At 36.6% G+C, this 13,500-nt stretch overlaps 1 protein-coding gene across 4 annotated transcripts in view; it reads left to right on the forward strand.

The window, feature by feature from the left end:
- LOC121426625 (solute carrier family 23 member 1-like) overlaps nucleotides 1–13,500 on the forward strand; it is a 31,150-nt gene that overhangs the window by 2,008 nt on the left and 15,642 nt on the right. The window contains exon 1 of one of the 4 annotated variants that reach the window (XM_041622984.1): nucleotides 4,491–4,777. The exons of 2 other annotated variants lie outside the window; for them this stretch is intronic. The gene's annotated coding sequence lies outside the window, so the exon portion shown is untranslated. Of the gene's footprint in view, nucleotides 1–4,490; nucleotides 4,778–4,922; nucleotides 4,989–13,500 lie in introns of those variants that run through there. One more of the 4 variants, XM_041622987.1, reaches the window with a different exon arrangement.

A 13,500-nucleotide genomic window follows, 5' to 3' on the forward strand; every position in this document is an offset into this window, starting at 1 on the left:
GTGATTCAAATTTATGCAGAAACCTTTCTTGGGAGCCAAGTCATTTTCAGAAGGAGGAACAGAAGAAGACAAGGGGACAGTAAATGAAGGGGGGAAAGAGAAGCAGGAGGAGGAGAAGAAGATTAAGAGGAAGAAGAATTATGTGCAGGAAATACATTTGCACCCCAATAAACTGATAAACTGATAAATGATTATCTCGTGCAAATAAAATTATAATCTAATGATTAGCCTCTGATAACGTAATTCGTTTTTTATCCAGAGATAAAATTTCACTTTTCTTTCCCATTGTATTTCTATCAATTTGCAAAAACGCAATTTTACGATTTTACCTTTAATATAAAGAAACAGAGTTTTGATGAATTCATCCATTTGTATCGCACAATACACTCATCAAAATATTCATATTTTCTATGAATGTCATTGGAACAAATCTAATTTATTTGTAGACCGAATCATGCCAATCTGACTGCTCGATGTATTTGATACATCATTGTTTAAATTCATCAGTCATGAACATGATGAATACGAAACATTGTTAACTCGACTATTCTGATTCATAACAGGAAATAAAACATTTTTTTGATTAAATTTGTCATGAATATTTCTATAGAATATCATGGAGCTGAACAACAGAAAAACGTTTTTGAAAGTAATAAGACATTCCCTAATGTGGGTTATGAATTAAATTCTAAATATAAGACAAATATGTTTTGCAGCCAATCACATACCTCAATCGGAACATATTAAATGCAGCTTCATGTTGCTTCAAATGTGAATTTACCAACTGTCGGTTATGAAAAATATTGTCTTTTAAATGCTGCTTATAAATCTTGAAGCAGATTTTTGCCAGCATTTGGTGGATGTGTGAACAAACCTTTACAAGTTTAAGAAAATGTATAGTGTGAAAGCATGATGAAGTATGTAAACACTATTAAAGAAATAGGGATTCAAATTTGAACGGTGTGGTTGGTGCAATAGCAGCACCCAAGCTAATGAGTACAATTCTGCTCATCTGTGCACCTAGCATGCTTAGGGAGGCAGTTCGCTATGTTAAGCACCATTAACATGTTAACATGTTAAGGTTGCAGAGATGAACTAAGGTGCAAATGGTGCAAAATTGCACCTTATAAAGTCAAGTATTTTGGAAAGTTGCACCTTTAAGAGAGCAAACGAGCATTTATTTGGTGCAAATATAATAAAGAGGTGCATTTTTGCACCTTTTTCCACTTTGGGTGCAGGATTACACCCCAAAGGTTATTGGTGCAATTGTTTCATAAAAAGGGTGCGATTTGTTTTTAGTGTGTAAAGGCCTAAATCGCGACGATTAAATATCTTTGAAATCGAATAATATTTGTCATTAAACAGAACAGATAAAGGCGTTTTGAAATAGAGACACCATTTACATAGAGGCAGTTGGTTTATTTATGAGAATTAAAAATCATAGATCATATTATGATATCAAACCATGTCAAGTCTTCTACAAATAAAATGGAATATAGAAATAAGAAATTATCGCTCTCGGGAGTAAATATACATGTACAGTATATAGATCCCATTGTCATTTTTATGTCGAAGTTCGTCTTCTACACGTGTTTCGTTTCGCCTCCGATGACCACGAAGCGATGACCCTATGAAAATGAATTTAAAGTGCAATTCATACTATTTGGAAAGAACACCGAATAAATATTGGCCTTTTCTTCGTTACAAACTTGATGTAGACGTGACACACTTCTTTCGTAAACAGAATGGAAATGATCACACTTAACGTTTGACTTTCTGCACCCATATCGATTTCCGCCCGTTAGATAATGACAAAGAGCATGAAGAGATAGGCGATAGAAAAATCAAACGCAATAACATTTGATCGTGTGAATAGGTTACCTGTCCCCGCTTTGGTTCGCATGAGGTGCGGTAGTCGTGTTCACACGGGATTGTATCTCGGTGAGGAGCTTTTCACATAAACAGAAAGACTCTTAGAGTGCATCGGCATGGTGACACTTCGAAATAAGATTTTTTTTCTCTCTCTCTCTCTCTGAAAACGCAAATGGAAGTCGCTTAAAATACAGTTATGGATATCTTTCCCAAAAAAATGAGAATAGAAGGGTCCCTTAACATATATGTAAATTAAATATAGATAGATAGATCTTCAATTATACTTTACGATTTGCAAATTTGTTTGTTTGTTTGCATTTATTTCTGCGTTCAAAAACACAATGCAAAATATTTACAATTACAATATACAATATAATATTTCCCATCTCAGATTTGTATCTTTCAATTGTAATTCAATAATCTTGAAAATGCTTCTTTTTCCCGAATTCATACTATGACGTATGATGTGCTCCTAGGAAGCTAATTGTTCTTAACTTAAGAAGAATCGTCATCTTTTGTTACTATACAGGTTTGCTTGAATAATGGCGGTTACATGACTAGACCAAAGTTGTTTATCTTCAAGCACATTAATCTGAACATTCGTACAAAGTGGGGTTACTTAAAGGGATGGTCCGGGCTGAAAGTATTTATAGCTTAATAAATAGAGTAGAATTCATTAAGCAAAATGCCGAAAATTTCATCAAAATCGGATAACAAATAACAAAGTTATTGAATTTTAAAGTTAAGCAATATTTTGTGAAAACAGTCGTCATGAATATTCATTAGGTGGGCTGATGATGTCACATCCCCACATGTTCTTATGTATTTCATTATATGAAATTAGAATTATTCAATTTTTTTCGTCCAAGAACTAGAAAAAATGGATTGACAACTGATTTAGTGCATTAGATTTTTATTGCTGCAACTTATTTTATTATAAGGGAGACATATTCACATCAGTATGAAATAATGAAAAAATTATGATTTTATCTAATAACATAAGAAAACGGAAAGTGGAGATATGTGACCTCATCAGCCCACCTAATGAATATTCATGACGACTGTTTTCACAAAATGTTGCCAAATTTAAATTTCAATAACTTTATTACTTGTTATCCGATTTCGATGAAATTTTCGGCATTTTGTTCAATGAATGTATATATTAAGATATAAATATTGTCACCCCGGACCATCCGTTTAAGCAGTATAAAATGATTTGTTCGTACAATAGGGTAGGTCTATTAAAAAAGTAAGGATCACAGACATTCATTGAAATTATTGATTCGCATCTCGAGAACCTCTTTGTACACATGATGAGTCTTAAAGGCATCTAGCGATGAAAGTTCGTAGAAAAACAAACAAGTAATACAAAAAGAAGCCGTTCGTGATGGTGACTAAAGGCTCGTATCTTCCTCCCTACCAACCCCCGACTTTGGAACCTGAATGGGCGGAACTGAATTAGTTAAGAATATTCTGAAGGATAGCATTTGTTATGAAGAGGCAGTCAACCTTTTACAGCATTTTTTTTCAATAATTAGGGGTACATAATCAATCAGCACTACTTTAATGTTTCCATTGCCATCGGACGTAAGAAAGTGTTAATGTTCTAAAGGTTTTTTCATTCGTTTTTAAAGTGTTTAAAAATCCAGTTATACACTGGTTTATTAGCAGATGATGCTGTCCAATTTGGGTTTAAACATTAGATTGCAATTTTACCCTTTGTACCTTGTAAACTTTTCTTTTTTCATGACCATGGGAAGTGGGTGTTTTGGAGCGAATACCTTACATTTTTTTCCAAACCGGCACCCTCTTCAAAAGTGGTTCCGAGGGACCTGAACTCTTGTTAACATGTGCCACATTTGTTTCTAATCAACCATTGATTTTCATGTTTTTCCCCATTGTTACGCTTGCCTAATTTTCTCTAAACACTCTTTAGCTACTTTGGACATGTTGGACGGACTTGACAGCAATCTAGTATCACGATGATAATTACGGAATAAAAAAAGACACTCTGCACTCCACCGAACTGCAAGTTTGGGAGTTTCGGAAATCTTCATCCGGAAAGTCATTCCTTACTTGAACACCTAACCAGTCACTGGCGTACAGATGGGGGTTTGAGAACCCCCCCCCCCCCCTGGAGAAAATACAACCGACCGACCGAAATTTCACAATAAGGAGAAGATTGAAGAGGGAAAATATGTTTTGAATATTATGTTAAAATCTGTTACGAAATTAGATTTACTATTTAAAAAGGTCATTTTTTGCTTGCCCGCTCGCGCTTTTTCTGATTTCTCCCCTCTCCCTCATGAACTTCTTCAGAATCGTTGGCTCATAGCGCCAATGGTATAGGAGTTAAGCAAGGACAGAACCTAAAGTGGTATCTTAACTTTAAATCACATGTATTCTCATGGGAACATGGCGTTTAGTCACGATGAGCAAGGCGGCGGCAACAATAGGTACCCATTGATACCATCTTTTATAGAAAGAGATACCAATTTTCATCCGTGTTTCCATGAACGTAGGGTGAGTCAATAAATCTATGGTTGATATACTCGAGTAGCTCCTGACGGTGCAAAGAAAAGTTTCGCGGCGCGGCGCTCTCTATCTTTCGTGCGAAGATATTTCAGTCCCGCTGTGCCGCTGTCACTTTGAACTGTTGTTTGGTGTGCCATTTTTCGCAGGAGTTCGGCTTGGGATTCCAGAAGTCATTCGTATAATTTTCCGGTTATGATTTTAATGTTGATTTATATTTTAGTGATCATTACCTATGTTTTGGATATTAATCTGTGCTCTTGGGGATTCGAGTCACAATATTCAAGTCTATAGGCTGTTCCTTTAACGTAGGCCATAACTGGAGACCTGTGAGCACTGATCAGAAGGTTGACTGGACGTTCGCGAACCAGTGGTATGTTGAACTAGGAAGACGGACTTCTGAGGCCGTTTCATAAAACTTGTGATAATAACAAATTTGCATTAACAGTCATAGTATACTTGTTTTAGATCTGTGCATCTGTTCGTATAACAAGTTCTTTTTATGAAACAGGACACGGATTCTATTTTTTCAGATATTGACTCACTTCTCAAGTTCCGAGTGAAATTTCAAGTTGAAGTTTCGGGTACGTAGGGTCCACCTCCAGATCCTTTTTTTTTTCTTTCTTTCTTTTTTATATAGCATCGCACAATATTGTATTGGACATTTCACTCACCGAAGATTCCAGAAGCAATTATTGCTCGTGAATATTGCTGACGTTCGTGGTAATGGTAACGATGAATTTTTCATCTTGGGAATTATAAGTTAAATTGCAGTGAATACAACGTGAATGAATGTAGTCAGACCAAAAGACGTTAAAAGATGGGAGTTGCTGCTACCCTGTTTGGCGTTTAACAATTAAAGGGATAGAGCCTTTGATCTGGCGCTGCACAGCGGCTGCCGGGCCCACGATCAATTGGGCAAAGCAAATTTTCGGAGTATTTCATTTCATGTCTATTTCGAACAATAAAATATGGATTTTCATTTAGTGATAATTTTACTCTTCTTGAAAGCGTGAGCAGATACTCTACTTAAATGTGGTCCCCTCGCCGTGATTGTTTGCCTGTTTTTCGTTATTTATCGTTTTCTTTCCTGTGCTGTATACTTCAAAATATATTATGGCATACATAACATCTATAAAAAAGTGAATATATATATATATATTGTAAAGAAATGGATGAAGAGAACAATGGTAGGCGTAGCTTAAATCAAGGTTCCCCAGAGCTATCTACCCTTTGGAAAAATTGGTGATGCCGAAAAAATGTCTCTGCCAGGAATCGAACCCGGGCCCCCAGCTTTGAACGCCGGTGCCCTAACCACTAGACCACAGAGACGGTTAGTAGCTAGGGCGAGCCCGATCCGATTGACCGTCAGATAGACAGATTTTCGACACTATACCAATTATATATTCCTTTGTCGGGTGAAGGTGAGTTTTGAAAAATGACAAGCCGCCATGCCTCAGCTGGATCAAAGCTATTGCTTTGATACAGTACACATATGGGAGAAGAAATACAAATGTGTAAAGTTATACATGTACAACAGCTTTTGGCAACTCTTTTTTTTTATTTAAATATTGTAAAGAAATGGATGAAGAGAACAATGGTAGGCGTAGCTTAAATCAAGGTTCCCCAGAGCTATCTACCCTTTGGAAAAATTGGTGATGCCGAAAAAATGTCTCTGCCAGGAATCGAACCCGGGCCCCCAGCTTTGAACGCCGGTGCCCTAACCACTAGACCACAGAGACGGTTAGTAGCTAGGGCGAGCCCGATCCGATTGACCGTCAGATAGACAGATTTTCGACACTATACCAATGATATATTCCTTTGTTTAAATAAAAAAGAGTTGCCAAAAGCTGTTGTACATGTATAACTTTACACATTTGTATTTCTTCTCCCATATGTGTACTGTATCAAAGCAATAGCTTTGATCCAGCTGAGGCATGGCGGCTTGTCATTGTTCAAAACTCACCTTCACCCGACAAAGGAATATATAATTGGTATAGTGTCGAAAATCTGTCTATCTGACGGTCAATCGGATCGGGCTCGCCCTAGCTACTAACAGTCTCTGTGGTCTAGTGGTTAGGGCACCGGCGTTCAAAGCTGGGGGCCCGGGTTCGATTCCTGGCAGAGACATTTTTTCGGCATCACCAATTTTTCCAAAGGGTAGATAGCTCTGGGGAACCTTGATTTAAGCTACGCCTACCATTGTTCTCTTCATCCATTTCTTTACAATATTTAAATTAAAAAAAGAGTTGCCAAAAGCTGTTGTACATATATAACTTTACACATTTGTATTTCTTCTCCCATATGTGTACTGTATCAAAGCAATAGCTTTGATCCAGCTGAGGCATGGCGGCTTGTCATTGTTCAAAACTCACCTTCACCCGACAAAGGAATATATAATTGGTATAGTGTCGAAAATCTGTCTATCTGACGGTCAATCGGATCGGGCTCGCCCTAGCTACTAACCGTCTCTGTGGTCTAGTGGTTAGGGCACCGGCGTTCAAAGCTGGGGGCCCGGGTTCGATTCCTGGCAGAGACATTTTTCGGCATCACCAATTTTTCCAAAGGGTAGATAGCTCTGGGGAACCTTGATTTAAGCTACGCCTACCATTGTTCTCTTCATCTATTTCTTTACAATATTTAAATAAAAAAAAGAGTTGCCAAAAGCTGTTGTACATGTATAACTTTACACATTTGTATTTCTTCTCCCATATGTGTACTGTATCAAAGCAATAGCTTTGATCCAGCTGAGGCATGGCGGCTTGTCATTGTTCAAAACTCACCTTCACCCGACAAAGGAATATATAATTGGTATAGTGTCGAAAATCTGTCTATCTGACGGTCAATCGGATCGGGCTCGCCCTAGCTACTAACCGTCTCTGTGGTCTAGTGGTTAGGGCACCGGCGTTCAAAGCTGGGGGCCCGGGTTCGATTCCTGGCAGAGACATTTTTTCGGCATCACCAATTTTTCCAAAGGGTAGATAGCTCTGGGGAACCTTGATTTAAGCTACGCCTACCATTGTTCTCTTCATCTATTTCTTTACAATATTTAAATAAAAAAAAGAGTTGCCAAAAGCTGTTGTACATGTATAACTTTACACATTTGTATTTCTTCTCCCATATGTGTACTGTATCAAAGCAATAGCTTTGATCCAGCTGAGGCATGGCGGCTTGTCATTGTTCAAAACTCACCTTCACCCGACAAAGGAATATATAATTGGTATAGTGTCGAAAATCTGTCTATCTGACGGTCAATCGGATCGGGCTCGCCCTAGCTACTAACCGTCTCTGTGGTCTAGTGGTTAAGGCACCGGCGTTCAAAGCTGGGGGCCCGGGTTCGATTCCTGGCAGAGACATTTTTTCGGCATCACCAATTTTTCCAAAGGGTAGATAGCTCTGGGGAACCTTGATTTAAGCTACGCCTACCATTGTTCTCTTCATCCATTTCTTTACAATATTTAAATGAAAAGAGTTGCAAAAAGCTGTTGTACATGTATAACTTTACACACACACACACACACACACACACACACACACACACACACACACACACATATATATATATATATATATATATATATATATATATATATATATATATATATATATGTATATAGTATATCTATATGTAGGCTTTACGACCGAGCGAAATTTCCAAAGAATGAAGGAGAAAGGGTAAACAATTATGATCTGAAAATTGAGTTAAAATCCGTCACGTAAATAAGATTTTTCTAATGAAACGTATTTTTACATTAAGTTATTTTATAATCCTTTTGAATGGGACTAACCGACTAAATTTCAGCAACAGTTCATTTTTTACAGAATATTGTGGTCCTCGCTCCCTCTTTCTCTCTCTCTATATATACACATGTATCCGTGTTATCACAATATCTCTAAAGTAAATAGAGTTACATGATGTAACTCTATTGAACTTAAGAGATATTATTGTAACACTTTTTTCAAGGTCAATCGATGGTTGACCAATCACATAGAACACGATGAGCAGGAAATGGAATCATTCATGCAGTTAGCACCCACGTACGTGAATCCCTCCAACTCAGTGTAAAAAGTGGGCGGAGCTAAATCGGATTTTCGCGCCTAGCAACCCCGTTAGTCACGCCTGTAAGCATCGTTCTGCTCACTCTCCATAATGTCTGCGATATTAAAATCCTAAAAACCAATAGAATCGTTAAAATTTAGTAAGGCTATGAATGTTTATCATTTACATTGACTATCGGTGTACAAACTCATACCGAATTTACCAAGTGATGGTTATATTACGAATTATCAGCCATTTTAATGAGTGATACAAAGTGCCAACATTTATGAGAATATAGTGTAAATTTTATATAGCATTTCAAAATCCTTAATTTAAATATTTTCATAATTTTTCATTGTTTTAAAAAACATCTTATTACATTTAGTACAATTTTCCCGAACTGATAACGTTGATAGATTACTGTTTCTCGGCTTTATGAGGAAATGGCAGGCCTTCAAAATCAGGTTAATTTTTTTATATTTCTAAAAGAAAATTGTTAGATTCGAACTACTGTACCAACTGTTTGCCCGAAGGAGGGTTAACATCTCATAATGTTGTGTAAATGATACATTACAATATATTTTAGGAGTGTAGTAATCCATGTTAGATAACATTTTTTAGGATGAGTTTCGTAATGAAGAGAAAAATCAAGTTCATTCTTAGCACGCGAGCCGCAGAATGATAATTTTTAGCGCGCGCAGACATGGCTGATCCCCTGGTGTGTCGCGCGGGATTATCTAGTCCCATACTGGTGGTATATTCCACGTACCTTGTCCCCTTGCAGTGACCACTGTTGAGTTATATAGTGCTTCATTTTGATACTCAATCTGTGAAATACCGATATCGAAAAATGCTCGGAATATACCTGACACATATTAATGATTTCATTTTCGAGAATTATTATTTCTTTCCTGCATGAATTACAAAACATCAATCTTATAGGTCAAGAATCATGATAGAAATTGTCAAGATTTGGAAAATATCATGTTAAGTTTGCCCAATGTCATCAGTATCTCACTGTATGTTAAACAGAAAATATAGAACAAATGTATTTTTTGTAAATTCCACGGCCGCCTTACGAACTTAAAGAGGAAGTTCACCCTGACAAAAAGTTTATTGTAAAAATAGCAGAAAAAATAATAAAAAATATTGCCGAAGGTTTGAGAAAAATTCATCAAATAATCAAAAAGTTATTAGAATTTCAATTATTTGATTTGTGACGTCATATGCGAGCAGCATTCCTACATAGCGAATGGTAAAAAAACAATGAAATGTCGTTTTCTCAGAAAATTGAAAATGGTTTTCACTGTAACTTTTGTATATCAATAAACAAATCATTTCACACCCGATCATGAAAAGAAAACAAAATTAAGTCATCAGGAACCATACAAAATTTGAAATTCATACATTTTATATTATATAACACATGGGGCAGCTGCTCGTTTATGACGTCATAAATCCAAAATTTTGAACTCTAATAACTTTCTTACTCTTTAACGGATTTTCCTCAAACCTTCACCAATATTTTTTACTATTTTTTCTGCTATTTTTACAACAAAGTTTTCTTCAGGGTGTACTTCCCCTTTAAAGAGATGGTATATACAGAAGATGAAGGGCCGGGAGCCGGGTTCAGGTGTCTCAAGCGGGATCGGGAGAAAAGGGGGGGGGGGTTCTATTCCCACTCTCTTTCAAATAACCTTGTTTTCTAATATTAATTCCTGTTGTTTATCGTGGAATTTTACTTTTTATCATAATTATAATTCTATACAATATGAGGATCCTACTATAAGTTTTCAAGCTGTCCTGTTCAAGATTACTTATTTTTTCTGCGGGTCCCATTAGCCCCTTTTTCATCAATCATCTTCTCGGTGTCTCTGCTACCAAGACTGACTAGGGAGTGGAGGGGGGGGGGGCGGGCATAAGTTATCATCACTCACTTTCGTCCCAAACAAGTGCCTGTTTGATATATTTTATTGCAAGGACTTCTCTTTTCCTCTATATATCTCCCTGTTCTCTCTTTCTTTGTTTTTGTGTTTGTGACATTTTATATCTCAAAGATCAGCTCTCCCAATCTAAATTTCAACCGTCTCATATTATTCCTTCCCTTCTGTTATGGTCAAGCTCTCCTCCAATAAAACTAACCTATTAATATTTGCCCCTCTTATTTCTACCGGCCTGCAATCTCATTTTGGCCCTTTTCAGTATCCCTCATCGACCCCTCCCCATTGCAACTCACCATGATTTTAAGTCATTATCACGCGAGCATGCATGGATAGGAATATTGCAGATCTATAAAATTGCTATTACTTTGATTTTAAAATAATTTGAGTACCCCCCCCCCCCCCCCGGCGGCCATGCAGGTCGGTTTCATATGTCGCATGATGGTAAAGGTGGCCGTGGAATTTACAAAATATACACTTGTTCTATATTTTCTGTTTAACATATACCGTGAGATACTGATGACATTGGGCAAACTTAACAAGATATTTCCCAAACCTTGATAATGTTGTAATTTTTACTATATACAGTCAATGTTACACATTCTTGACACTAGGCAGTTTGACTTTTTGTAATTCAGGAAAGAAATAATAATTACCGAAAATGAAATAATTTATGTGTCAGGTATATTCCAAGCATTTTTAGATATCGGTAAACTATTAATTTCACAGATTGAGTATCAAAATTAAACACTAAAACTGCACAGTGGTCATCGCAAGGGGAAAAGGTACGTGGAATATACAACCCGACGCGGTATCGGACTGGATAATCCGAACGGACAGTCAGGGCGATCAGCCCTGTCTGCACACGCTAAAATTTATTATTCTGCGGCTCGCGTGCTAGGAATGAACCTAATTTTTCTCTTCATTACGAAACTCATTCTGAAAAATGTTATCCAACATGGATTGCTACACTCGTAAGTTTTATTGTTATGTATCATTTACACAACATTAATGAGATGATAACCCTTCTTCGGGAGAACAATGGTATAGTAGCTCGAATCTAACGATTTTCTTTTAGAAATATAACAAAAATTAACCTGATTTCGAAAGCCCGACATTTCCTTTTAAGCGATGGAGAAAATAGCCTACCAACGTTATCAGTTCGGGAAAATTATAGTTAAAGTAATAAGATGTTTTTTAAAACAATGAAAAATTGTGAAGATATTGAAAATAACGATTTTGAAATGCTATATGAAATTTACGCTATATTTTCATAAATTTTGGCATATTGTATCACTCATCAAAATTACTGGTAATTCGAAATCTTATCCACACTTGCTTGTAAATCTGATATAGGTTGATACACTGATAGTCAATGTAAATGATGAGTATTCATAGTCTTACTAAATTTTAACGATTCCATTAGTTTTTAGGATTTTAATATCACATACATTTTGGAGAGTGAGCAAGACGGTGCTCACATGCGTCGCTAACAAGATTGCTAGGCGACCTACCGCGAGAGGGCTTTTATAATGGCGGGCTCCGCTGAGTTGATACATAGCCTATAGGTGGTTCACGTACGTGCACAATGAACGCAGTATTGTAAACAGCTTTCAAACCCATTGTGTGGGTATACCCTCAAAAGAAAATTGAAGTCAAATAAGAACTTGTTGTCAGAATGGGGACTTTTCATGACAAATTATGCTTGTTGTGTCTTTCATCTATATTTACATGAGAACATTTGGACGCTGAGTTAATAGTTTTAGGGGGAATAATAAGGACAACTTTTAAACGTTATTTTCTTTGAATCAAGGTTTCTACATTGCACTACAAGCGCAGACCTAGTTACCAAAAATGTATGCGGCATTTCCTTTTATTTGAATGGTGGATAAAAGAGCACTGTCGATTAAACGCATTGCTCAAGGACATTGGTGCCGTGGTGGGGGTCGTACTCTGGTTCGAACACACAAAAAAATAATAACAATGTAAAATGTGTCACCCGATATTGTTATCCCGGTACGCTGGCATTGCTGGGGAGGGAACAATACGGCTTAAATGTGACGCCATATGAATGTCGATTGAATTATAGGATATCACAGAATGACACAGGCTACGCATCTTCTTTTTACTCTCTTCTTTCTTCATTTGTCACCCATCCCCTATTTTGTTCATTATTTGAAAAATATTAGGAAGTGCATGCATGCTCCTGCAATTATATACATGTATGGTGACAGTGACACCTTTTAAGGCCACCCGCACAACTTCCGACTGGTCCACGATCCGATTTCGGAACAAATCGCGTTTTGCTCTTTTTCTGAAAATGTAAATGAAAAGTATATTTACTTGAGTTTCACAGCTGTAAGAATTTCATTATAAAAATTTTGGATGATTGCAAGTATTTTTTTATCTTTTAGTAAGGACCAAATTTGTTTTAAATCGTAGCCAATCGCATGATTGTCACGACGTCATCATTACGATATATTTTCAATTCGCTTTTATTTTATATGGTAATAGTCACAGATGTCAGTATTAGATCAAATTTTATTACGTTTTGTTCCAAAATTGGGTCGCAGAGGCGCAGACCATTCTTAAAGTGTGAGGTGTCGTTTATACGTACAATGATTGTGAATATAATAGTATATCAAATATCAAAAGGATATTTTAGGTAAAAATGTATAAACTTATTGTCACGAAAATGTTTTTTCATTGCGTGTCTTTCATCCTACTTGTCCGATTATTAATGCTCAGTGATAATGATAACAAGATTCTACTGATCACCAACGAGGTTATGATTTATTAAACCGTGAACTGTTTGTCATTTGTTTTTATTTGAGGAGGGGGATAGGACATTAATTTTGTATTAAAATACCGAAACCGCGTGAACCTCCCCAAATATATAGATTGGGGTTATTTTACGAATTCAAAACATGTTGAAGTTGGTGCCGGATGGGACATTTGTATTCAAATTGTGGAACCGCCTGAACCGCCCAAATATATTTTATAAGAATTTTTTTTTGTTGACGTGCCGAAATATGTAACAGACAGATAAGGGTTCTTTTCTGCTGAAGCTTTAAAGTTGGACATAATTATACTTAACGACATGGCGAGATAAGTCAT

This window comes from Lytechinus variegatus, chromosome 13 (genome assembly GCF_018143015.1).
Source record: "Lytechinus variegatus isolate NC3 chromosome 13, Lvar_3.0, whole genome shotgun sequence".
NCBI classification, from domain to species: Eukaryota; Metazoa; Echinodermata; class Echinoidea; order Temnopleuroida; family Toxopneustidae; genus Lytechinus; species Lytechinus variegatus.